Source organism: Orcinus orca, chromosome 8 (genome assembly GCF_937001465.1).
Source record: "Orcinus orca chromosome 8, mOrcOrc1.1, whole genome shotgun sequence".
In the NCBI taxonomy this organism is placed as follows: Eukaryota; Metazoa; Chordata; class Mammalia; order Artiodactyla; family Delphinidae; genus Orcinus; species Orcinus orca.
The window spans coordinates 57,405,660-57,432,355 of NC_064566.1; positions in this window are offsets into that span (position 1 = coordinate 57,405,660).

Consider the following 26,696-nt stretch of genomic DNA (forward strand, 5'->3'; position numbering starts at 1 on the left):
GATCACCCACTTTTTCACCTGAGAGACTTGCCCCTGTGGCGGGGCAGGGCAAATACTTGCCTAGCAAATATTTCCTCTCCTCACCTTTTGGTGAATTCCCTCCCCCCATGCTTTGAATCTCCAGGGCCCTATCCCCTTCCTTAACTCAGGATTATAGCTAAGCCTCAATAGGGTGGCTGCCTTTGAGTCTCACATGTTTGTGGGGGTTATTGTATGTATGTATGGGATTAAAGTTATTTTTCTCCTGTTAATCTGTCTTTGTATTACAGGGGGATCTTAGCCAAGAACCTAGAAGGGTAGAGGGAACATCATTTTTCTCCCCTGCAGTATCTAGTTTAAAATTCTGTGAAATAAATAAATGATCTCTATCTTATAGATTCAAAAATGGGGCTCAGGACTGCCAAAAGTCTGGTGATTGGTAGAGACAGGCCCCTTCCCTTAAGCCAGGCCTCGAAGGATGGGTTGGATTCTGGCAGTCAGAGATGCCCCCTTGCAACTACTTTTGATGTAGTACCTATTTATTATTCCTGGTTCTACTTTTGGCCTTCTCTCCTCTTGGGAAGCTGTTTACTCCAATCTCATCACAGAATTCTTTAGAGCAATGGACTGGGAGTGAACAATCCCCTGAAAGCACGGTTTGGACTCTTCACACTTAGCAAACTATTATTCAACTTTAATCATTGTGGCATCTCTCTGTTTCCTGATCTGCCCCCAAATGCTCAGCAAATGAGTAACCACTGTGTTAGTGCTTTAATGATGTTTAAATCCCTCTTTTAATTTGCCAAGTGGAAACCTTTCGAACCAACAAACTAATGTTATTACAATCTCAATTTTTTTTCCCCTCAGAAAAGAGAACAGCAAGGGATGTAAAGGTAAATGGGGAAATTGCTAAATCGTCTGGGTTTTATTAAGCAGTCAGTATACTAATCCCAAGGATTACTCATGTATCTAGTAACATCCTCTATGCGTGAGACTGTGTATAAAGTTTAGGATAAATTCTGAGAGAAGCAAATACATGTGTATCAACAAGGTAGGCAGTGACTTCTTCTAAATTCTGCAACACCAAATAATCCTTTATTTAAGAAGACAGGAACAAGAGAATGAAAAAAATGCTTTAATTTAAACCTCCAAAATTAAGCACTTTCTAGAATGCATCTCTTCCCATCCCCCTAATTTTAACACCTGGCTATGGTCATGTTCAGTAATATTGGTCTATAAAATGATGTAAGGAAGTTGGAAGTAAATTGTGATATTTACCATCCTGATAAAGTAAGGGAACACAAGATTTGTTCCCTCCCCCTTGTTGTGTCTTTCTTTTTTTTCTTCCTCTCACCTTCCCTCCCTCCCTCCCTCCTCCTACCCCTTTCCCTCCCTCCCTGCCTTCCTGCCTTCCCTTTTCCTTCCTTCCACCCCTCCCTGGCTCCTCTCTTTATATAACACCTTTTTAATTGAGTACTGTCTTAGTTTACTAGGGCTGCCATAACAAAATACCACAGGTTGGGTGAAAAACAATAGAAGTGTATTTTCTCACAGTTTTGGAGACTAGAAGTTCAAGATCAAGGTGTCAGCAGGTGTGATTACTTTCTGAGGCATCTCTCCTTGTCTTGCAAATTGTCACTTTCATGCTACATCCTCACATGGTCTCTTTCCTGTGAGCATGCACCCCTGGTGTCTTTCTGTATGTGCTAATCCCCTCTTCTTATAAGAATACCAGTTAGATTGGACTAGGGCCCAGCCTGGCATCTTTTAAATTAATCACATCTCTATTCTAACCTACTGGGATTAGGGCTTCAACATAGGAATGGGGGGCAGGGAGGGGCACAATTCAGTCTATAACAAGCACCTAGAGTGTTCACAGTTTGCAAGCTCACATAATGTCCTTTCTTATTTCTTCTCTTAATCTTCTTAATTTTCTCTCTAGTTTCCTAAGTTCCTCTCAGAAGCTTTTGAGAAGATTTAACATCCTCCCAGAAAGATTTTCCATCTTTCTTCTTCATCTTATTATAACTCTTATCACACTTGTTTTTATTACCTAGCACCTGGGGTATTTAGTCAAAATGCTTTCAAATAACCACAACCATAATTTGACCTATCATCATCACCACGGCCATTATTATACAATCACTACTGTAACTACTACTACTTCTCTTTTCCCTTTTTCTCCTCCTTTCCTTCCCCCTATGATGAGGACATCTCTCAGGGATGTTGTCAGAACGACAGAGCAATATGTGCAAAATATCTAAAATTGCCTGGATACTAAGACAGGAAGGAAGGGGGCAGGGCACAACCATTAAAAGAATGAGACAACCATTAAAAAGAAAAGGATGCCACAAAAATTGGTTAGAATCTACTAGGCCCAAGATGGCAGAAAATTTGACTTCCAGTAGACCTGGAGCCTCATTATACACTCATTGTAATATATTGCCTTTTAAATGACACACCCACAGGTGCCATGACACTTCCAAGGCTGACCATAAAAGGGCAGAAAGTGGGCAGTGCCCCAATTCCAGGAAATCCCCACCCCTTCTCCCAAGATAGTTAGAATATCCCTCCCACTCATTAGCATATGAAATTATCCAGCCCATAAAAACTAACCTCTCCATAGTTCAGGGTCACCTCTCACCTTCTGAAATGGCCCACACTCTGTCTATGGAGTGTGTATCTCCCCGAATAAACCTGTTTTCACTTTACTATGGCTCGCTCTTTAATTTTTTCCTATGTGAAGCCAAGGACCCTCACTGGCGGCCCGTCCCAGGGACTCACCGGAGACCTGGGACATGACCATCGTCTTGAGCTCCACTTTTCCTACAATAATACTACAGCCAAAAATGTTAGTACCTTCCCTGTCAAATGAGTGAAAGAAAAAAACAATCAGGAAGCAATCGATCCCCTTCCCTTGTCTCATTCCTCCTTTGGTTTGGTCTTCGGCTTAGGAAAATGTTATTTACCTTGGCTTCTAGGCCCCATGGAAGGGTTTGGCCAGCTCAGAGTTGTTAAGCTATTTTCAAGAGCCCTGCTCCTTCCCCTCATCCAGACCTCTCCAGGACAATTACCCGCTGCATTCAGAGGCACAGCAGCACATTCCACAGCTGGCAAGCTTAGGCACTTGTGGCCCTGGTGGCTTTGATTGACTTGGCAAGGGCCTGGCCACCCCACCGCAAACCTCAGGGCTCTGGTCTTTTCTTTCCCCCTCATTATCTGCCTCCTCCCAGGCTGGTAGAGCCTGGGCCAAGTCAGACCATTTGTGCTTTAATAAACACATCTGAATGGGAGGGAGATGCTGCTTTCCAAGGAATCAAAGCTGATATGCTCCGTAAGGACTTTTTAAATCAGGAAGAGGGATGAGAAAAGCTGAATGTCGCTTCCTTCTCCCCTTCCTTCTTCCCTACCCTCCCTCCCTCCTTCTTTCTTTTTCTTTTCTTTCCCACTGTCTTACTTTCTCTTTATCTTCCTCTCTCTCTTTTCCCTTCCTTTCTCCTTCTTGATATTCTTTTTCATCCTATTTGCTCAATCTTTCTCTTTTTCTCTTTCTCATTTTTTCTTTCATTATAATAATTGTCTCAAGTATAAGTTAATGGAAATATCCTAAGATATGCATCATATGTGGCTCCAAACTAAAACAAAGGGGGGCTTCTATACTTGTTCCTGTTTATATTTACAAAAATATGGGTAGCTGAATCAGTAGAAAGAAGCAAAGTCCTTCTGATAAACACAGTTCAGAATTTCTTCCCTAATCATGTCTATTTTCTTTCTTTTTTTCACTATATTTTGTTTGATTGCTTCTTTGTATGTTCACCTCAGTCACATGAGAACAGAACTCAAATTTTCTCAATTAACACAATATTATTACTGTGTATTGAATTAATGGAGCTCCTACCACAGACCACCGTTGCCTTCTGGGAATGCACCTCAGTTGGCTCTGGTGCATTAGCCCATGATAGACTATGGAATTCTCTTTGCTTTTATTTTACATTGTTTTTGTTTTGCATTACCACACAAGAGAAAGACTTGTCTACAGCTTTCAGCGTTTGTTTTGGTATCAGTGTAGGGCTTGTCAAACAAAGAGGTGGACTCTACCCCCACCTCCCACCCTGCCCCAACTGCTTTTCAAATAACTGAAATGGCTGCCCTTTAAAAATTTGAGTCAAGTCCTCTGACCCTGGCATTTTTTAGAACTACAATCAGTGGTGTGCTGGTAGTCAAAGTTAAATAAGCGGTTCTTCAGGTGGAATAAAAAGTCACTGATTTGTTGCATTTGCTGGTTTCTGTAATGTAAATATTCCCACCAGGGCTGATTTCAAGTTTATTAACATGATGTCACTGAACTTGAAGGTGGTTCGGAGCGCACAATCATCCTTCACAAATCAGGGCCAGACAGCTCCAGCTTACTGCTGGTTGTAGATCTTTGATCACTTTCTCAATTTTGTCAACTGCCTAGGTTATCTGGCCCTTATGGAGTCAGTTTTGGTGACATATTTTCTTAGAAAATCATTCATTTCAACCAGATGTTCAAAAGTATTATTTAGTCTTGCAAGGTAATTTTATTAGGATTCTTTTTACTTCCTTGATATCTCTGATAACCTCCCACCCCCATCCTTTTTATACAAATGCTGTATATTCGTATTGTCTCTCTTTGTTTTTATCAGGCTCACTGGAGCTTCTGTAATTTTGAATTGTTTCCTTTTCAAAGAAACCGATTCTTAAATTTGCTTGTCAGTTTTATTACTTTTTTGGTTTTCTAATATATAATTTTCCACCTATCTTTATCTTCTAATTTACCTTAATTTTTTAATATAGTTTTGAGTTTTTATAAAGTACCAAGCATTGAGAGTATACAATAGATAAATAGCATTTATTATTATTATGTAAACACATTTATGAATAAAATATCACTTAGTGTATACTGGTTTCAGACATTATGCTAGATATATATATTTTTTTTATTTTGAATTGGATTCATTAGCTATAGAACATACTCTATGCTCTTTACAATACAATCAAAACTTGCTTCATGTCTACATTTCTGCAATCCCATCAGGGGTGTCAGAAAACATCACTTGGATATTCCTCTTGTTTCATCCATGCCAGTGGCCATTCCTTCTACCCCCAGGTGCCTTATATGGCTACCGAATCTCTTTTGGTTCCCAACTCCCATGTTCCTAACTTATGTCCTCATTTAAGTCAGATCCCCTCTCACCACCCTTCTCTCTCTGATGACAGGCTGCCTCCCAGTCACTCTTTGGGACAGAAAATGAAATTTCCTATGATCATGGCCTGTGCTGCCTGTGATGGTTTGTATTAACACCAGGCCACTTGGATGTTTTCTGGGATACAGAAACAATCTAAAATTTAGATTTGTCAAAGAACTGCACTTCCTGTAGAGACTCTGAAGAATTGGGTCACTGACTTTTAGAACATGTGGATAATGAAGGGATGTGCATTAAGCATTTATTCACTCAACTCACTTTTTGAGCAGCTTGAGGTCAGCCGAGAGGAGGTAGATTGGTGATAGCTAGCTAACATGGTCCACTGTACAGAGTAGTATGAGTATGGAATCCAAGTGAAAGTTGATTAAGGCAGAAGAAAAAGGAGGAACGAAAGTATTTTGTTGAGTTCTTACCATGTGTCAGACCCTACTTAGTTTTACCATCTGTAATGTGGGAAAAATGCAAGTTTTATCTGGTGGTTGTGAAGATCAATGAGTTGGTATGTTGTCTGCCATGTAGCAGGCACTCAATAAGCATGTGATCACTTAATGCTTGGATTTCATACAGTTTTAGTCATATAGTTAGTAGCAGAGTTGACATAAGATGTTCTGACTCCCGATCCACTATAGACCAAGTTGGTGAAAAACTATCAATTAACAGATTGAGTATGATGTGACCCAATGTTTCTTAGGCTTCCCTTTAAAAGTGACCCCTGCAGAAGGAAAATGCTACTTTCTGTCACTTTGTGGTTTTAGAAAAGCTAATTTTACCTTATTTCAGTCAAAGTTTAATTCCTTCTCTATGGAAAGAGATGTATATAGCTATCCTAAAATTCCCTCATTTCCTACTTAATTTGTACATTGTTATTACTAGATTCTACATTCTACTTTTTGAATCACTTAGGAGGTAATCTTTCTAAAGATGTTTATATTTCTCCATTTAACTCTGCCTCACATTTGGGATGTCAATTTAATTCAACAACTTTTACTAAGTACCTACTAGGTATAGACATCATCCCACAGGTTGCTTTTATAGAAAGCAACCCAGTTATTCATGTTCATCCATTCATCCATCCATCCACCTTTATACCCATCTGACTACTGGTTCAGCAGGCAAACCTCCTTGGACCACTAATCTGGGCTATTTATATATGTGTTAGGCCCTGGCTCAGACGATAATTTGTAGTCTCTGCCCAGAGAGGGTTGCAGTTGAGTTTTGGAGCCAGATACATGATCAGAACCTTCAAAAAAATGTGGTAAGGACAGCAGTCAAGGTCTGCCCAGAGAATGAAAGGAAGGGGAGTGGAGGGATGGCTACATCAGACAGGAAGCAGTGATTGTCAGGAAGACTTCACAGAGGAAATAGGCTGAGGATGTGAGGTTTAAGGAGGAGGAGGCCAGAAAGAAAAGAGCCTCAAATAAAAGCTTTGGAAACATTAAAAGGAAAAGATGATATGAATAGATTAGACATGTTATTTCTTAACTTACAGTCAAAGAAAATTTCTTTGCTCCTCCCAGACAAGAGTGTAGATTGGCATTTGTTTGTTTGATGGAAATAATTTAGAATAACATACTAGGATGCTATGTAACAAGGCAGACAGCTTTCTGAGATCTGATGCATGAATTCTGACTCTTTTTTTCTTTCTCTTTTTTTCCCTTGAAACATTATTGACAGTCGCTGCTATAGTCCAGCACTCTTGAAGTTGACATATGCTGAGTGACAGATCTAAGATAAGAGTAAAATACATTTGAATGTGCCGATAAAGAAAAAATGGGAAAGGGGTGAAATTACAGAGATATAAAGGTGTATCTTTAAAGCTCTTAGGAGGACAAATTACTAATCAGGAATAGAACTGCATAGAGGCATGGTAAGTTTGAATGCAGAAACCCTTCTGGGATGGAAACTCTTTCTAGCGTGTAGTGGTTTTATATGAAGTCTAATGAGATCTGTTTGAAAGTGCTGGCTTCGTTTTGTGTGAAAGAGAATTGTCAAGAGATTTTCAAATGTCTGAATGAACAGTAATAAGCCCAACAGGGCCAAGGTGGGGTGTCCGATTGGCCAAGTGCTATAAAAGCTATCTTTGGAAATGCCATCTGCAATAATCCATTCTGTTCCCATTAATTTCTGATAAATGGAGACCGTCTGCAAGGAAATAACACTGGCATTGATCAAGTCAATCACAGCTTTACCTATAACCTATAATTCCAGCATATCCTATCATTTTATGCTCATTGAAACACATTTGTACACACATGTAAGCACACACACGCTCGTACATATGGGTATTCATAAAGCATAAGTAATTTCAATTCTTACCCTGTCATCAAAAATTATTTTTAAACATCTTTATCGGAATATAAATGCTTTACATTCTTGTGTTAGTTTCTGCTGTATAACAAAGTAAATCAGCTATACGTATACATATATCCCGATATCCCCTCCCTCTTGCGTCTCCCTCACACCCTCCCTATCTCACCCCTTTAGGTGGTCACAAAACAGCGAGCTGATTTCCCTGTGCTATGTGGCTGCTTCGCACTAGCTATCTATTTTACATTTGGTAGTGTATATAGGTCAAGGCTACTCTCTCACTTTGTCCCAGCTTACCCTTCCCCCTCCCGTGTCTTCAAGTTCATTCTCTACATCTGTGCCTTTATTCTGTCTGGCCCCTAGGTTGTTCAGCAGCATTTTTTTTTTTTTTTTAGATTCCATATATATGTGTTAGCATACAGTATTTGTTTTTCTCTTTCTGACTTACTTCACTCTGTGTGACACATTATAGGTCCATCCATTTGTAGTGAGGCTACAAATAACTCAATTTCATTTCATTTTTATGACTGAGTAATATTCCATTGTATATATGTGCCACATCTTCTTTATCCATTCATCTGTCAATGGATACTTAGATTGTTTCCATGTCCTGGCTATTGTAAATAGTGCTGCAGTGAACATTGTGGTACATGACTCTTTTTGAATTATGGTTTTCTCAGGGTATATGCCCAGTAGTGGGATTGCTTGGTCATAAGTTATTTCTATTTTTAGTTTTTTAAGGAACCTCCATACTGTTCTCCATAGTGGCTGTATCAGTTTACATTCCCACCAACAGTGCAAGAGGGTTCCCTTTTCTCCACACCCTCTCCAGCATTTATTGTTTCTAGATTTTTTGATCATGGCCATTCGGACTGGTATGAGGTGATACCTCACTGTAGTTTTGATTTGCATTTCTCTAATGATTAATGATGTTGAGCATTCTTTCATGTGTTTGTTGGCAGTCTGTATATCTTCTTTGGAGAAATGTCTATTTAGGTCTTCTGCCCATTATTGGATTGGGTTGTTTGTTTTTTTGATATTGAGCTGCATGAGCTGCTGGTATATTTTGGACATGAATCCTTTGTCAATTGCTTCATTTGTAAATATTTTCTCCCATTCTGAAGGCTGTCTTTTTGTCTTATTTACTGTTTCCTTTGCTGTGCAAAAGCTTTTAAGTTTCATTAGGTCCCATTTGTTTATTTTTGTTTTTATTTCCATTTCTCTAGGAGCTGGGTCAAAAAGGATCTTGCTGTGATTTATGTCATAGAGTGTTCTGCCTATGTTTTCCTCAACAGTTTTATAGTGCCTGGCCTTACATTTAGGTCTTTAATCCATTTTGAGTTTATTTTTTGTGTATGGTGTTAGGGGTGTTCTAATTTCTTTCTTTTACATGTAGCTGTCCAGTTTTCCCAGCACCACTTATTGAAGAGGCTGTCTTTTCTCCACTGTATATTCTTGCATCCCTTATCAAAGATAAGGTGACCATATGTGTGTGGGTTTATCTCTGGGCTTTCTATCCTGTCCCATTGATCTATATTTCTGTTTTTGTGCTGATCTGTCTTGTTCCTGATCTTAGTGGAAATGGTATCAGTTTTTCACCATTGAAAACGATGCTGGCTGTGGGTTTGTCATATGTGGCCTTTATTACATTGAGGTAAGTTCCCTCTATGCCTATTTTCTGGAGAGTTTTTTATCATAGATGGGTGTTGAATATTGTCAAAAGCTTTATTTGCATTTATTGAGATTATCATATGGTTTTATCCTTCAATTTGTTAATATGGAGTATCACATTGATTGATTTGCATATATTGAAGAATCCTTGCATTCCTGGGATAAACACCACCTGATCATGGTGTATGATCCGTTTAATGTGTTGTTGGATTCTGTCTGCTAGTATTTTGTTGAGGATTTTTGCATCTATGTTCATCAGTGATATTGGCCTGTAGTTTTCTTTCTTTGTGACATCTTTGTGTGGTTTTGGTATCAGGGTGATGGTGGCTTTGTAGAATGAGTTTGGGAGGTTCCTCCCTCTGCTATATTTTGGAAGGGTTTGAGAAGGATAGAATGTTTGATAGATTATGTTCTCTAAATGTTTGATAGAATTCGCCTGTGAATCCATCTGGTCCTGGGCTTTTGTTTGTTGGAAGATTTTTAATCACAGTTTCAGTGCATGTTATGGTTCTGTTTATATTTTCTATTTCTTCCCCGTTCAGACTCAAAGGTTGTTTGTTTCTAAGAATTTGTCCATTTCTTCCAGGTTGTCCATTTTATTGGCATAGAGGTGCTTGTATTAACCTCTCATGATCCTTTGTATTCCTGCAGAGTCAGTTGTTACTTCTCCTTTTTCATTTCTAATTCTGTTGATTTGACTCTTCTCCCTTTTTTTCCTTGATGAGTCTGGTTAATGGTTCATCAGTTTTGTTTATCTTCTCAAAGAACAAGCTTTTAGTTTTATTGACCTTTGCTATTGTTTCCTTCATTTCTTTTTCCTTTATTTCTGATCGGATCTTTATGATTTCTTTCCTTCTGCTAACTTTGGGTTTTTTTTGTTCTTCTTTCTCTAATTGCTTTAGGTGTAAGGTTAGGTTTTTTGAGATGTTTCTGGTTTCTTGAGGTAGTATTGTATTGCTATAAACTTCCCTCTTAGAACTGCTTTTGCTATATCCCATAGGTTTTGCGTCTTCGTGTTTTCATTGTCATTTGTATCTAGGTACATTTTGATTTCCTCTTTGATTTCTTCAGTGATCTCTTGGGTATTTAGTAGTGTATTATTTAGCCTCCATCTGTTTGTATTTTTTACAGATTTTTTCCTGTAATTGATATCTAGTCTCATAGTGTTGTGGTTGGAAAAGATACTTGATACGATTTCAATTTTCTTAAACTTACCAAGGCTTGATTTGTGACCCAAGATATGATCTATCCTGGAAAATGTTCCATGAACACTTGAGAAGAAAGTGTATTCTGTGTTTTTTGGATGGAACGTCCTATAAATATCAGTTAAGTTCTTCTTGTTTAATGTATCATTTAAAGCTTGTGTTTCCTTATTTATTTTCATTTTGGATGATCTGTCCATTAGTGAAAGTGGGGTGTTAAAGTCCCCTACTATGAATGTGTTACTGTTGATTTCCCCTTTTATGGCTTTTAGCATTTGCCTTATCTATTGAGGTGCTCCTGCACTGGGTGCATAAATATTTACAATTGTTATATCTTCTTCTTGGATCGATCCCTTGATCATTATGTATGTCCTTCTTTGTCGCTTCTAACAGCCTTTCTTTTAAAGTTTATTTTGTCTGATGTGAGATTTGCTACTCCAGCTTTCTTTTGATTTCCATTTGCATGGAAAACTTTTCCATCCCCTCATTTTCAGTCTGTATATGTCCCTAGGTCTGAAGTGGGTCTCTTGTAGACAGCATATGTATGGGTCTTGTTTTTGTATCCATACAGCCAGTCTGTGTTTTTTGGTTGGAGCATTTAATCCGTTTACATTTAAGGTACTTATCGATATGTATGCTCCTATTCCCATTTTCCTAATTGTTTTGGGTTTGTTTTTGTAGGTCTTTTCCTTCTCTTGTGTTTTCTGCCTAGAGAAGTTCCTTTAGAATTTGTTGTAATGCTGGTTTGGTGGTGCTGGATTCTCTTAGCTTTTGCTTGTCTGTAAAGTTTTTAATTTCTCCGTTGAATCTGAATGAGATCCTTGCTGGGTAGTGTAATCTTGGTTGTAGGTTTTTCCCTTTCATCACTTTAAATATATCCTGCCACTCCCTTCTGGCTTGCAGAGTTTCTGCTGAACAATCAGCTGTTAACCTTATGGGGATTCCCTTGTATGTAATTGTTTGCTTTTCCGTTGCTGCTTTTAATATTTTTTCTGTGTATTTAATTTTGATAGCTTGATTAATAATGTGTCTTTGTGTGTTTCTCCTTGGATTTATCCTGTATGGTACTCTCTGCACTTGCTGGACTCGATTGACTATTTCCTTTACCATATTAGGGAAGTTTCCAACTTCCCTAATATAATCTCTTCAAATATTTTCTCAGTCCTTTTCTTTTTCTCTTCTTCTTCTGGGACCCCCATTATTCAAATGTTGGTGCATTTATTGTTGTGCCTGAGGTCTCTGAGACTGTCCTAAATTCTTTTCATTCTTTTTTCTTTATTCTGCTCTGCAATAGTTATTTCCACTATTTTATCTTCCACGTCATTTATCCATTCTTCTGCCTCAGTTATTCTGCTACTGATTCCTTCTAGAGAATTTTTAATTTCATTTATTGTGTTGTTCATCACTGTTTGTTTGCTCTTTAGTTCTTCTAGGTCTTTGTTAAACGTTTCTTGTATTCTCTCCATTCTACTTCCAAGATTTTGGATCATCTTTACTCTCATTTCTCTGAATTCTTTTTCAGGTAGACTGCCTATTTCCTCTTCATTTGTTTGGTCTGATGGGTTTTTACCGTGCTCCTTCATCTGCTGCATATTTCTCCGTCTTCTCATTTTATTTAACTTACTGTGTTTGGGGTCTCCTTTTCACAGGCCTCAGGTTCGTAGTTCCCATTGTTTTTGGTGTCTGCCCCCATTGTGTGAGGTTTGTTCAGTGGGTTTTGTAGGCTTCCTAGTGGAGGGGACTGATGCCTATGTTCTGGTGGATGGGGCTGGATCTTGTCTTTCTGGTGGGCAGGACCGCATCCAGTGTTGTGTTTTGGGGTGTCTGTCAACTTATGATTTTGGGCAGCCTCTCTGCTAATGGGTGGGGTTGTGTTCCTGTCTTGCTAGTTGTTTGGCATGGGGTGTCCAGCACTGGATCTTGCTGGTCGTTGAGTGGAGCTGGGTCTTAGTGTTGAGACAGAGATCTCTGGAAGAGCTCTTGTCCACTGAAATTATGTGGTCCTGGAGGTCTCTGGTGGTCCACCTCAGAGCCTCAGGCTTAACTCCCAGCCAGAGCACCGAGACTCTTTTGGGTAGTCTGAGGTCTTCTGCCAGCATTCAGTATGTTTTCTGTAGGAGTTGTTCCATATGTAGATGTATTTTTGACGTATTTGTGGGGAGGAAGGTGATCTCCATGTCTTACTCCTCTGCCATCTTGAAGGTCCTCCTGATTTAGAATGCTGATGGGTAACCTGGTACTTCGGCTGCCGGCGGCCAATGAGACTCAGAGACTGACACGTAGCACCAGATACTGCAATATCGCAGACAGACACCAGTGGGAAGAAAAGAATATGAGCTCCTTTTTTTTCTTCCCCTTTGTGCTTAGTCCAGTTTCACTTGCTCATAGGGTGCTATGTACAGAGATCTTGCCCTCGGCTTCAAACCAAAGATCCTCCAGTGAAAAGCTATGCCAGATACCTCAGCTCACAGAAGTGCTCCTATCATCAACTTTGAAAATAATAATTTCTTCCAATAAAAATAGTTTATTCAATTTTTTAAAAATTTATTTTTCTAGAAGTTGTGGTTACTAGCATGTGTATTATTTGCCTGACTGACATATTTCCTCCTCTCCAGGATCACTGGACACATTGTAGAGGGATGACAAACTGCTAAGAATTTTTCCCTGCATTCTTGAACATGGTTGATTACTTATGGAGTGGCTACCTGCCCCTAACTGGGCCAGTAAGAGGATCTCTACTTGGAACTGGGGAAAGGCTAAAGGGAGACTCAGAAGAGAAGCCCATTCAAAGCATTCGAGTTGCTCAGAGTGCCTCACCTTTAAATCCTGGAATCTCAGCCCTTTGATGACTGCTGATGTGAGTCTGTTTGAAAAATGTTCCCTCCACCACTCTGTGGAATAGTCTACAAATTACAGTTTGCTAAATATGGAAACCACGGTTGCCCTTACACTTTGAATGGTAGCAACACGGATACCCACTGAACATACAGGCACCCAGACTCCACCTGAAAGATACTTTAAAACATTTTTGATAAAAGGCTAAGGTCATTTTCTTTGCCCCACAATTGCCTTTCCATGTCCTTTACCAGCTTCAGAAATTACTTGCCAAATGACCCATTCCTGAGAGACAAATCCTGCAGGTTTCTAAAGTGCCGATACATATTAGGATAAACACTGTGGTATAATAAGGAATATATTTGGTCTTTGTCCTCAGATCCTGCCAGAAAGCAACTAAAAACTTGGAATTTCCTGAGTGATAGCGAAACTGTGCAACTTAGATTGGGACCTGAACCACAGTTGTTTAATTGAGATCTCACACGTGGCCTCAGGACTTAATGAAGCTCATGTTCTTGATGTCTCATTGCAGAAAGAATTCAGAGAGACAGAGTCATAGGTAAGAAGTGGATTTATTTAGAGGTATAACACTGTTGGGCACAACAGAGGTTCTACTATTTTTCCACCATAATTATTATATTATACTGGGAAGTAAAATGGAAAGCGTGACCAGGAAATAGCTTGTGAATGTACCAGGAAAGCAAGTAGGCTTTATACATGCAAAATAATGATAATATCTACTATTAGTTAAGTGCTCATTACTTGTGAGCATTTTAATTTACTGTCACATTTAATCCTCACAATTATTTGATTTACTCACAGCAATAATTATATTATTATCCCTATTGCAAAGGTTAGAAACTTGAAGAATAAAAAGATTAAATAATTTTTCTATGAACTGCAACAGAAAAGTGAAATATTCAGTTTAACTGGAAAATGAGGATGAATGTATGTTGATCTTTCCAATAATATTTTCATCTTAACTAAGGATCTCAAGCAAGATAAGACTTAATCCAAAGAAATAAGCTAGTAATCATAGTATTTATGACTCTTAAAGGATTGTGAGGAAGAAATATAGAGATAGGCATGAGGAATATCCCAGAAATGATCATTTTTTTATTCAACATATTTCTTTACTGCCAATTATTTGAAGAGTCCATGTTTTCTATCTGGTTTAGAGTAGTAAGCCCTTATTCTACATTTGTCCCTCTATTTATCTGAAATAATTTCAAATGTAAAGAAATGTTATAAAATAGTACAATGAACATCCATATTCTTTACACCTAGATACATCCATTGTTAACCTTTTGCCACATATTTTTTCTATCTATGTGTGTATGTATGTATGTATGTGTGTACACACATACATACATACACACATTCATATATTTATTTTTGGTCTAGCCATTTTAGAGTTAATTGCAGAGATCAAGAAACTTTACTTCTAAATACTTCAGTGTGTGTTTCCTTAGAATAAGAAGGGTCTGCACAACCACAATACGATAATCATACTCAGGACATTTGACATCAATGCAATTCCATTATCTAATGCACCCTCAATATTTAAATTTCTCCAATTATCTCAGTTATTTTATTTATAGCTTTTTCCCTAATCCAAGATTCAACCAAGAATTACACTGTGTCTTAAAAAAAAAAAAAAAAAAAGTACTGATGAAGCTAGTTGCAGGGCAGGAATAAAGATGTAGACAAAGAGAATGGACTTGAGGACACAGGGGTGGAGGTGGAAGCTGGGGTGAAGTGAGAGTAGCATCAACATATATACACTACCGAATGTAAAGTAGTTAGCTAGTGGGAAGCAGCAGCATAGCACAGGGAGATCTGCTTTGCGATGACCTAGAGGGGTGGGACAGGGAGGATGGGAGGGAGGCTCAAGAGGGAGGGGATATGGGGACATGTGTATGCATGTGGCTGATTCACTTTGGTGTACAACAGAAACTAACACAGTATTGTGAAGCAATTATACTCCAATAAAGATCTATTAAAAAAAATAAGTTAACAAAAAAGAAAAAAAGAATTGCATTGTGTTCAGTTGTCATGTCTCTGTAAATGTCAATCAAGCTTTTTCTTTTTTAACTTTTAAAGACATTAATGATATTTTCAAAATGTCCAGGTCATTTATTTTGTAGAATATCCCTCAGTATGGCTTGATTGTTTTCTCATGATTGGATTCAGGTTAAACTTTTATTTTGCCTGAACATTACATACATAGGTTTCAATGCATTCTCAGTGTATCACATTGGGAAGCTGTGGATGCCAACTTGTTTAATTTCTTTATCTGTAAAGGAGAGTTTGGAATTCTGAAGGGGTAAATCCAGCCCCAATTCCCTGTGGTGTGTCTATCTGCAGCACACATTTTGACATCCTGCAGTAGCAACCAGAAGGTACCTATAATCATGAGGCCACTGTGCATTCATTCACCTGAAGTTCATAATGTATTTATATCTAATCACTCTTCCTGAATGGATGGCTTCTCCATGAAATGGTGAAAAATCATTTTTCTCTTAAGGACTTTTACTTGCAAGACTAGAGATTATATCTGTATGGAAGTTTTGACTTTTACTCAATTATAGTATTCCCAAAGTAGGGTTTCTTTTGGGGGGGGGGCATCTTTGGAAATTAAAAATACTAAGTTTAGGATAAGGAAGTTTCACTTTCTGCAGGGGTTGCAATCTTGTAAAGTATATTCCTTTAATTGAGTGATTATAGACCAATGTCAATGTTTTTAGGCACATTTGAGTTATTTTAAAATGAAAGGGATAAATAATTTCTAAATTCTCTTTCTTTTTTTATGTCCAGTTTCTGGCTACATTTGTTAACATTTTAAGATATAGCTTAGATAAATCCATTGAAGACAAATTTATAATGGGTTAGTAAGGAAACTAGGATGCTTGGAAATCCCTAATGTCTTAATTAGACATCACAGAAGAATCACCACAGCAGGCTCAGAGGTACCACTTACCCTGACCTACTTCTGTTCATTTCACAATCTAGTGTGGATCTCAATGACTTTCCAACACTTGACTCATTTCCATACATAGGGTTACACTTTATCCTTCTTTTTATTACTCCACCAACTTATTCTTTGGCTTTTGATCCCTACCATGTTTTAAATGTGCTCTTTGATTTTGCTGCTGTTGGCTGCTGTAGTTAAACATTTCACCTGATCAGCCTGGCCCAGGGTCATCCAGAACCTCAAACGTGGGCCATGGATAGTTTTGTTTGTTCGGCTGTAGAGTCGGCTCCAGACAACGAGACTAGTCTGATCTAACGCCAATCTGTATATTCTTAATTGTTAAACACAGAGATGCAGACACACTGACCTTCTCAGTGCTAGCATCTCATTCCATGCGATCAATTTCCACTTCCTGGTATATTTGTGGGGAAATCAAAAGTAGAAGCAACACAGAATATTGCTACAAACAAAAGGAGATAGAAGTGATAAATTTAAATTATACTGGGTTTAAGAACAGGGCATATAGATTCCTTTTCTGAATTTTTTTTTTTTTTTGGTCTAAGAATGATGGACATTTAGACACTGGCGCCAGGCTCACGCCTGACCAGTGCCACACCAGGGACAGGCAGAGCAAGGACAGAGAGGTAGTGGGCACTGCGGGGTCACCAGCCAGGCTGCTGGTGTGAGGGTCTCTGGTGGCTGCTGGGGGATGGGGAGTTAGCCACAGTCACTCCAGAAGTGCCCAGTCCAGGACGGCCACAGTCAGGGGCTCACACAGAGCTGGGAGAGCCATGCTACACCCCTCTCAGTGCCCAGCATTGTCAGGTGGTTGGCTGGTGAAGAGGCAACCTCGGCCAGGACGCTCAGGTCTGCCCTACCGAATATATTTAAGTGATAAGGTTTATTCATTCACGTACTCATTCAGGATATTATAATAAGAAAGAGAACAGATTTTGGAGCTTGGCTGCTTAAGTTTGAATCCCATCTGTGCCTCTGGCCAGCAGGGTAGGTCATTTAACCTCTGTGTGCCTCAGTTTCCTTATCTGCAAAAATGGGAATAGTAATGGTAACTACCTCAAAGGACTGATGAGGATTAACAAATTAATGTATATGAAACCCTTTAGAACACTATTTGGCACACAGCATGCATATATGTTAGTTATTATTAATATATAGTCATTGATTGCCTATTACATGTCCACCATAACATGAGGAATCCCATACGCATTCTCGGAGTCAAAGAATAATTCAGAGTAATAGCTGACATCCCATTGTTAGTGGAGGATATGAAGGATTTGATACCTATCCGTGGGATTTCTTCCTTACATCATCATTATCAACAGCATGACTAAATTTTTGAGTGTTTCTTTGTGCTGGCACTCTTGGGTGTCTTACATGATTTTTCCTATTTAGTTTTTCTTGTTCAGTTTTCATTTTAGAGAAAGGTTAACTATTTGCCAATGGTCACATAACTTGAAAATGGTAGAGCCAAGATCAAATTCAGGCAGCCTGACTCCAATATTCTATCCTCTTAGGAACACTGTATGTCTACAGACTATATTGAGATGTGTAGCATGCAGTGTCTCCATTTAACCCACACATATATCTACTGAGAACATGGTACATACTCAGCGGACAGAGACAAATCAGACTCTTGCCATCAGATTAGCTCCTGCCATCACGGAGATCAGAAGATCACGGTGAAAATACAAACATGAAAATGACAAGGTGTATGATGTGCTATGATGGTGATAGTCATGGGTCAAGCTGAAGGACCAGCGCCTCAGTCTGGAGGAGGGTCAAGGAAGCATGTGAATGGATGACACTCCTCACCAGTGTCTAGCATGAAGAGGTAGCAGGTAAGTAAGTGTGAAGGGGTATTTGAGGTAAAAGATAATATGTAAGAAAAGGTTTGATGCATGTGGGGCACTATGAGACTTTGTGGCTGGAGAAGATTAAATGAGGGCCTAGGATACGTGGACTAGAAAGGAAAATGAGGGCACGACCAGGGAACCTTTGTTACCTAATGTGAAGAGTTTGACATTTAACAAGAAAAATTCAGGATTCTTTGAAAACATTTAGCCAGCAAGAAAACAGGATCAAATTTGCTTGGCAAAGATCACTGCACAAAAAAAAGTATTAAGGAGTGTTTTTATCATGTCTTGAAATTAATGGCATGTTTTATTAGAATCTATCTGTATTAAGCACCTCTTGTTTTGTGGATTTACATTAGTGAATTTCAATAGGTAGCATTATTAACCCTGCTTACTACTTCTCTCCTAATTCTTCAGTTTATAGCATGCTTTTAACTCCATTAGCTCCCATAACTTTTAACTGCCTTTTTTTTATTATTATTATTTCCATTACAGAGCAGGAAACTAAGGCTGAGCAATGCTAGCCTTCACAGACTTGCCTCAGACTCAAAATCCTGGGAAAAAACCTGAACACAGAAGCCTTAAGTGGATACTGCATGAACATCCCCCTCTGCCTTGTGACATCCTGCATGGGACCACCCTCTCAAATCCCCAGTGCAACTTGGGCATCCCACTGTGGCACTAGGGTCAGTTCTGACCCAGCCTACCAGTCTCAGTCCATTTGGGTTTAGACAATACTGTAGACATAGGCTTAAACACCAAACATTTATTTCTCACAGCCCTTGAGGGTGGAAAGTCCAAGATCAAGGTGCTGACAGAGTCAGTGTCTAGCGAGCCCTTGTTTCCTGGTTTATAGACCACCATCCTCCTGCTGTGTCCTCACATGGCAGAAGGGGTGAGGGAACTCTGTGGAGCCTCTTTCATAAGGGCACTAATCCCATTCATGAGGGCTCCACTCTCATGACCAAATCACCTCCCAAAGTCCCCACCTCCAAATCCTATTGTGTGGGGCATTAGGTTTCAATACATGAATTGTGGAGGACACAAACATCCAGCCATAACTCTACCCAATGGTCGTTTTCCTTTCTTCCTGGATAATTAACCTTGATTTTGTCCTGGTAGCATTTATGGTCAGTGAAATGTACAGAGAATCCTTCTGATAAAGTTTTGAGAAATACTTTTCTCTAGTAAGAAAGAGAATATTGTGAGATGATGGTCCCTTTGCTTCTTCCCTGTTTTCTATGCTCCTGTGTGGAAATGTCAAATTTGGAGCTGAGTAGCTATGAACTTGTGAACATTAAGAGATCTTCTGAGGACAAAAGGCAACATGATGAGGATGGTGGAAGGGAAGGGTGCAGATTTCAGGTCTCTGTGGTGGGTGCTGGGAAATGCTGCCCAGATCTCAATGCAAGATTGAAAGATAGTTACCCTTGCTTCTGGGAATACCTCTGACAGGTGACCCTCAACCATCAGTCCCTTTGGGATGTATCAGCTGCACAGAGTTACCTTGCCTAAAGCCACATCCCTTTCCTAGGGTGGCCGATATACCCCACCCTAGGAAATTGATGGGCTAAGAGGTTACAAAATCCCAGCCTTATCATTGCAATAGAAGACAACTGTGAAAGGTCATCCAATCTACAGATCCCCTCATAGGGGTCAGCTGAGGTTGCTCTTTGGCCTCTATGACAGCTTGACTTCTCCCTCTGCCCAGGGCTGCCTCTTCACCTTCCCATCTACAATGCTGATCCCAAAAGTACTCTTTAATAATCTCTTGCAAGTTAAAATCAATCTGAGTCTGCTTCCTAGGGAAACCAATCTTAAACAGTCCCTGATGGTTATTTTGGGTGACTGAACTAACCATGAACCACATATATTTTAGGAACCTAGCAATTATCACATGGTTTGAACTATGATGACTTGGTACCGATCACACTGTTTTGTACCTATTTGCTTATCCATCAGTCTTTCTCACCGAACTGTGATGTCTTCAAAATTGTTCACCGTGTTTTATTACTCACTGTGTCTCCTTTCAGGTTCATAACAGTAAATGGAATTTAATGGACACTCAATATGTGTTTGTTAAATAAATAAAACCTACACCTATTTTAATACCTGATAGTCATGACCATGTACTAGTGCAGTGAGCTATTTCTGTAGACCTATGTTTTATACATGGTTACATATCCAAATCATGTTTTTTTAGGAAATTCACTAAGCAAACTGAAAATGATCACATGTCATATTTAATTTTTCCAACAGGGACATTAGTCCTAAATTGAAAGTTAGCATATAGATGTTTAGAAAAGAATTCTACTGCTGGTACAAGATAACATATGTCACTATACTAGGGATCTTAATGAAAGGTAAAGCTACACTGAATTTCATTCTCTAAGACGTAGTTCCCCCCAAACTAATGTGTGTGTGTGTATATATATATATATACACACACACATATACATATATATATATATATATGTATTTCTGTGCACAATCTCAAAGGTAGAAGAAAATAAAATGCATAAAAAAGCAATAAACAAAAATCCGCGGTCAAAATCCCATCTCTGCCACTTACTAGAGTGTAATCTTGAGCATATTGCTTAAACTTTTGAGACTCAGTTCTTTTACCTATAAAATGGGCAAAATCAAATGCTAAAGGACGCTAGATGCTTCTAGTTTCTCATAAAGTTGTAATTCAGTCATTTATTCCTAAGGTTTTTTGTGCTGTTTCAGGATCCACATGCTAAACTTGGTCTAGATTATTTTACCAAGATGTTGTTTACTCTCTTTGTTATTACATTCTCCCTCAGTTAGTTCCTGAGAACCGTGCTTATTGCCTTGGCTGCCTGGAAGCTGAGTTTGCATTTAACACTTAGTTCTTCCTGTTAGAATATTTTTCTTCTCCTTCATAGATGTGCTGTTTCATTTCTTTCGTACTAGCTGTATTGAGTAATTGTGTTTTACTGCAAAGGAGGTCTCCTGGGAAGCAAGTGGGTATTTACATTTTTATGTAAAATTTAATGTATGCAAATATTAAAAAATCCCCACCATTTATTAATTGTCTTCTATGAGCTAGGTACTTTAGATACATCATTACCTTTAATTTTCACAGCGACCTTACAAAGTAAGGAATTATGTATTCATTTTGCAGATGGAGAAAGTAAAGCTTGGAGCAATCAAGTAAGTACCCAAGGCAACTCACTTAATTGAGTAGCGAGTCAGGATTCACAGCCAGAACTCCATGACCCCCAAGGTTGTATTGTTCCCTCTACACCACTTGGCAAATGAAAAGATAGAGAAACACCAATTTCTGAGCACATAAAAAACTGTTTGTAATTCCTCATCCAGAGATAAGCTAGAAATAGCTATTTTTATGAGAATCAAGGTTTGCAAGCAGCTTAATTAACACAGTGATATATTCTGAAAATCATTTAACATAAACTTAATAAAAGAATGATGGGCAATGTTTATTTTGCAACCTTAAAAAGGAATTACTCATCCTAGTGACCTTCTGAACAACTGGCAAATATGTAGTACTTCATAATAATTTAAATTTAGAAAAAACTTGGAATGATTGGACATTAAAAGACTTGCCTTGTTTCGTTCTTTTAGAAGAATCAGAGCTAGGGAGGAGATACAGAAACACATCATTTAATTTTCCCCAATTGATTAATCAGATAACATGTCAACCACATGGAGGGCATTTTAAAACCAAATAAAATGATCTGCACGGCCATTGTTATAATACAAGAGTTGTTTTCTTTTTTCTTCTTTTTTTTTCTTGCATTTCCTTTAAGCCTCTCTCAACATGGGGCTGTGGATTTTTTTTATATTTGGAATATTTTTTAAGAATAGCGTACTGTCAGCAACATAGGACCTTAATAAATATGATTTGATAAAAACTAAAACACCAAAGTTCAGCTTTTGCTCCCAAGAGTATAATGTAACCCAGCTTTATTTGATAAAGAATCATTCATGCAGACGGGAGCCTCTAGTTACACTTAATAAAGGCACAAAGAAATATTGAATGTGAGAAGAAAGATGTATTTTCTAGTGAGATATTAAAGAGATGAAATAGGCTGAATGATTAGGGAGGGAGGAGGTTTCACAGGGGAAAAATGAAGGAAGAGAGTTTCCGGCATGTAGAAGAATAAGAATATCATTGTTTTTTCTTCTTTTTTTTTATTAACACTTTTTCAACTATAAAGGGACATTATGTTCACTAATATCCACAAATGTGTGTGTGTGTGTGGATGTGTTTAGAATTTACTAATTGCTGGCCCTACACGGTGATGTAGATACTATTCTCTTTTTACTGGTGAGGAAACTGAGGCACCTGTGGGTTAAGTGACTCAAATGGGAGTTCCAAAAGCTGATGAGTGTTGGACAGAGGTTTTAAGCCAAGGCAACGGAGCTTCAAAGTCTGTGCTCCTAACCATACACTTGTCTGCCATTCATAGAACCATCCCTGGAATTCTTGAATGTGGTAGCAAGTTAAGCTGGTTTACAGGCACCTAATAGATGCTTTACCTGTACTTAATTCCTATCACAACTCTGAGAAGTAGCTAGTATTATTCACTTTTGAAACAGGAAAAAGGAGAGGACCAGAGAGGATGACCATTTTGTGCAAGGTCACCCAAATAGTAAATCATACAGCTGAGATTCAAACTCAGACCTGAGTCCAAAGTTGACACCATAAATGTGCTACCTTTTCTTCGGCTCTCTGATTATGCATCATTTTTATGACAGAGTAGTAAAGACAAACAGGAGGAGATTTAAACACCATTGTCCCTATAAGCAAAAGAGAGAGATAAAGATAAGAACACATGAGGAGAGTTAATTCAGTTGAGTAGCTAAACTCTGAGGTCATATGATGGACAAGAAAGACACTGTTTGGTGCATAGTAAATAGTCTTCTCACAGAGACCATACGATTAAAAAAATATATATGTGTGTCTATATCTCCACTATTACTCTGTGCCAGGTGCTGGGCTAGGCCTTCACATGTATTAGTTATTTATTTATTATTTTTGATTTACAATGTTGTATTAGTTTCTGCTGTACAGCAAAATGAATCAGTTATACATATACATATATACACTCTTTTAGATTCTTTTCCCATATAGGTCATTACAAGAGTACTGAGTAGAGTTCCCTGTGGTGTACAGTAGGTCCTTATTAGTTATCTATTTTATATATAGTAGTGTGTATATATATCAATCCCAATCTCCCACTTTGTCTCTCCCCTGCCCCCATTCTCTCCTGGTAATTCTTCTATTCATGTTCACATGAGTCCTATGAAGTAGGGACTGTTACTGTTTCCATTTTACACATGGGGAAACAAAATTTCAGAAGCCCAAAGAGACAGAGTGTAATGTGTAGAGTCACACAGCTAGGAAGTCCTGGGATTCAAACCCATCTTCACTCCAGGGCTAGAGATAGAAGCCACTTTTCTCTTAGGTATATTCCAGGATCTCGCTGAAGGTTTAGAAGACCTAGAGGCAGTATCCTTACAGTACCCTGCATCGAGAGAAATCTAACTAATATGTACAGAAGATCAACGTTGGAATCAGAAAGCTGATTTCCTTCATTTTTCATTCATTCAATCAATAAACATGCACTGAACTCCCTTTATGTGCCAAATACTGTTTCAAGAGTTCGGGACACAGTGGTAAACTTTAAGCTTTGTTAGGCTTAAACCATGGTGAAAGAGTAAGACTATAAATAGTATGTAATATATGAGGCAGTGATAAATGCTTTGGAAAAAAATAAATAAGGTAGAATATTATGTTCAAAAGTAACAGGGAAGGCAAGCCTTGTTAGAGAACAAAAAGGAGATGACACCTGAGGAAACACCTGAACGAAGGGGGCGGGGTGTGTGTGCCTTCAATTAAAATGCCAGGGGAAGAACCTTGGGAAAGGCAAAGTCTCTGAGCCCACGAGGAGCCAGGTATGGGGGTGTCACAGTGAGGATGACATGGTAGAGGGTGAAGGTGACGGAGGGCGCAGGCGCCGTACACGAAGGTCTTTGTGGACTGTGAGGGAGGAGTCCAGAATTTATTCTGAGTGTGAACCGCTGGGGCATTTTGAGTAGGACAATAACATGATTGGAGTCAAGTTTGAAAATTGCACTTTGGCTAAGCAGGGCCTCAGGTCAGGAGGCCATGCAGCTGCCCAGGCGAAGGTTGGTTGGTGGCATGGACTAGTGTGATAGCAGAGATGGAGAGGAGTTTGAGATATAACACTTCCTTGAGATTAGGAAGTTTGCACTGGGGTCGTCGTCGAAGTCTGTCCCTGGAATCAAGCTACATGGGAAACAAAATCATCATCAGGGACCACTTGCGAGTGTACTATGAACCATTACTGTGATGGGATCTGAACCACCTGTGACTGCGACACTACTTCCTGATGACAAACGTGGTGAGCCAAGAGACAATGAAGGAGGTGGCCTTGTGGGCATGGAATCTGAATGAGGGAGTCAGAGGAACCGAATGCCGATGAGCACCGGGAAACAGCCCGGTTCAGCTTTTTCACAGTAAGGATGGTTTGCCAAGGGGTTCGGAAATACATGGAGTGCTGGGGCCACGTTCCTATGCATCCACCTCCACACCAGGAATCAACTGCCTTTCAGATCACTGCTCAGAGTGACCTAAAATGTCTGTAACTTAAAATGTTGCTTTCGCTGTACTCCCAGGGCTGATAATCTCCCATTTGTATTGCAATTTGATGATTACATGATTGTACAGAGGGGCCTAAAATGTACCCATTATTCCTCAGGAAAATGTACCCATTATTCCTAAAATGTACCCATTATTCCTGAGCTATTATTTTTTCCTATAAATGATCAAAGTATTCTCACAAACTTTTATTCCCAGAGGTGAAAGGGGTGAAAGGGTGAAACCAATAATCACCATTTTCCCCTTTAAGATATTGTGTGTTTTTTTCACTAAACTTACTCTCTTTGGAGGGACTGTAGGATCAAATTCAAACACTCTGACGGAACTGTTTCTCTTCTCTAAAGGGTCTCCTCCCTCCTTCTTCTCCCCAGCCTGGCAACTTGGTGAGGGTGAAACTCATGTAACGTCATGGCAGCCACAAGAGGCATTCTGGTTGGTGTCACGCCCTCACTCGTTTTTTACTAGTGTGGTTGGTTTGAACTGGTTTCTATGCACCTGTCTTTTCTTTTTAATTTAGTATTTATTTGTTTATTATCCATTTGGTTGTGCTGGGGCTTACTTGTGGCTCGCAGTCTCCTTAGTTGTGGCTCACCGGCTCCTTAGTTGTGGTATGCAAACTCTTAGTTGCAGCATGCGTGTGGGATCTAGTTCCCTGACCAGGGATCGGACCTGGGCTCCCTGCATTGGGACCTCGGAGTCTCAACCACTGCACCACCAGGGAAGTCCCTTTTTTTTTCTTTGAAGTAAAATTAAAAGAAAATGTGTGTGTGTGTGTGTGTGTGTGTGTGTGTGTGTTTGTCTTTATTTTAAGTATGATGTTGGCACCTACCGTTGTTGAAATCTGTCATGCTAGAATATTGCCTCTTGTCTTGAGATCCCCCAGACTGTATAGCCTCATTCTGGCCACAGACCTAAAAGGGTCCACCATCTTCTCAACATCTCTGGTATCCCTGCACATTTGGAAACCCCTGGGACTGCTGCAGTCTATGCAGAGACATTTCTCTGTGTGCTTCTCTTGATACTGAGCAGGGCTCTGTGGGACTCCTGGGCACAAAGCCTTTCTGTGTCCCCCATTTCTTTGATTACAGAAAACAGCCTTCATTCAGCCTCCATGACCTTCCCTGAGTTCCAGGGAAGCTTCAAGCAGTTACTAATTAGGAAAGTGAGGGGATGAGAGACCAGGGAGAAACAAACAGTCGGAGAAACAAACACTCAAGGGAAACAATAGCGCAGCCTTGGGGCAAGGTCCTGGTTCCCCATCAACGGATACACGCAACAATATCTTTGAACTAATTTGCAGTTACTGAAACCCCTTCCAAGTGGGAGAAGTTAACAATTAATGATGGTATGCTGCCCACAAGCATGTAGACCCCAGACCAGTTGGAACCTGAGGGCTGATGATGCTGACTCGTACTTACTTCACCACCAACCCATCAGAAGAATGTCCATGAGCTGATCATGCCCTCTTTGAACCATTACTATAAAACTTCTCGCTATCCTCTGCAAGCGGGGACACAGTTTTTTGAGGCAGGAGCCCACTGTGTCTCCCTTTGCCTGGCAAAGTAATAAAGCTATCTTTTTCTACTTCACCTAAAACTATGTCTCCAAGATTTGATTCGGCACCGTGTACAGAGAAGCTGAGCTTTGGGCATCATTCTCTCTCCTTGCTGCTCTCCAGCTCCCTCCCCTCCTGCCCCCCACACCATCCAGATGGAGCAAGGAAGGAGAGAAGCTGCATCTTCTATTCTCCCATAGCCTCCCTGAGGCTTCTTTGCTGTCTTCCCTCCACAGCCTCCCCTTTGGCCAGGGCTCCTCGAGGAAGGCAGGCAGCATAACTAATTTGGCCGAGGAAGCTCAAATCTTTCTCCTTTTGGCACCATGCTAGAACTGAAAGGTCTCTACTCCCCCCGCCCCATCCCACTATCCTCTCTCTCTTCTCCTTTGTGGTCTTAG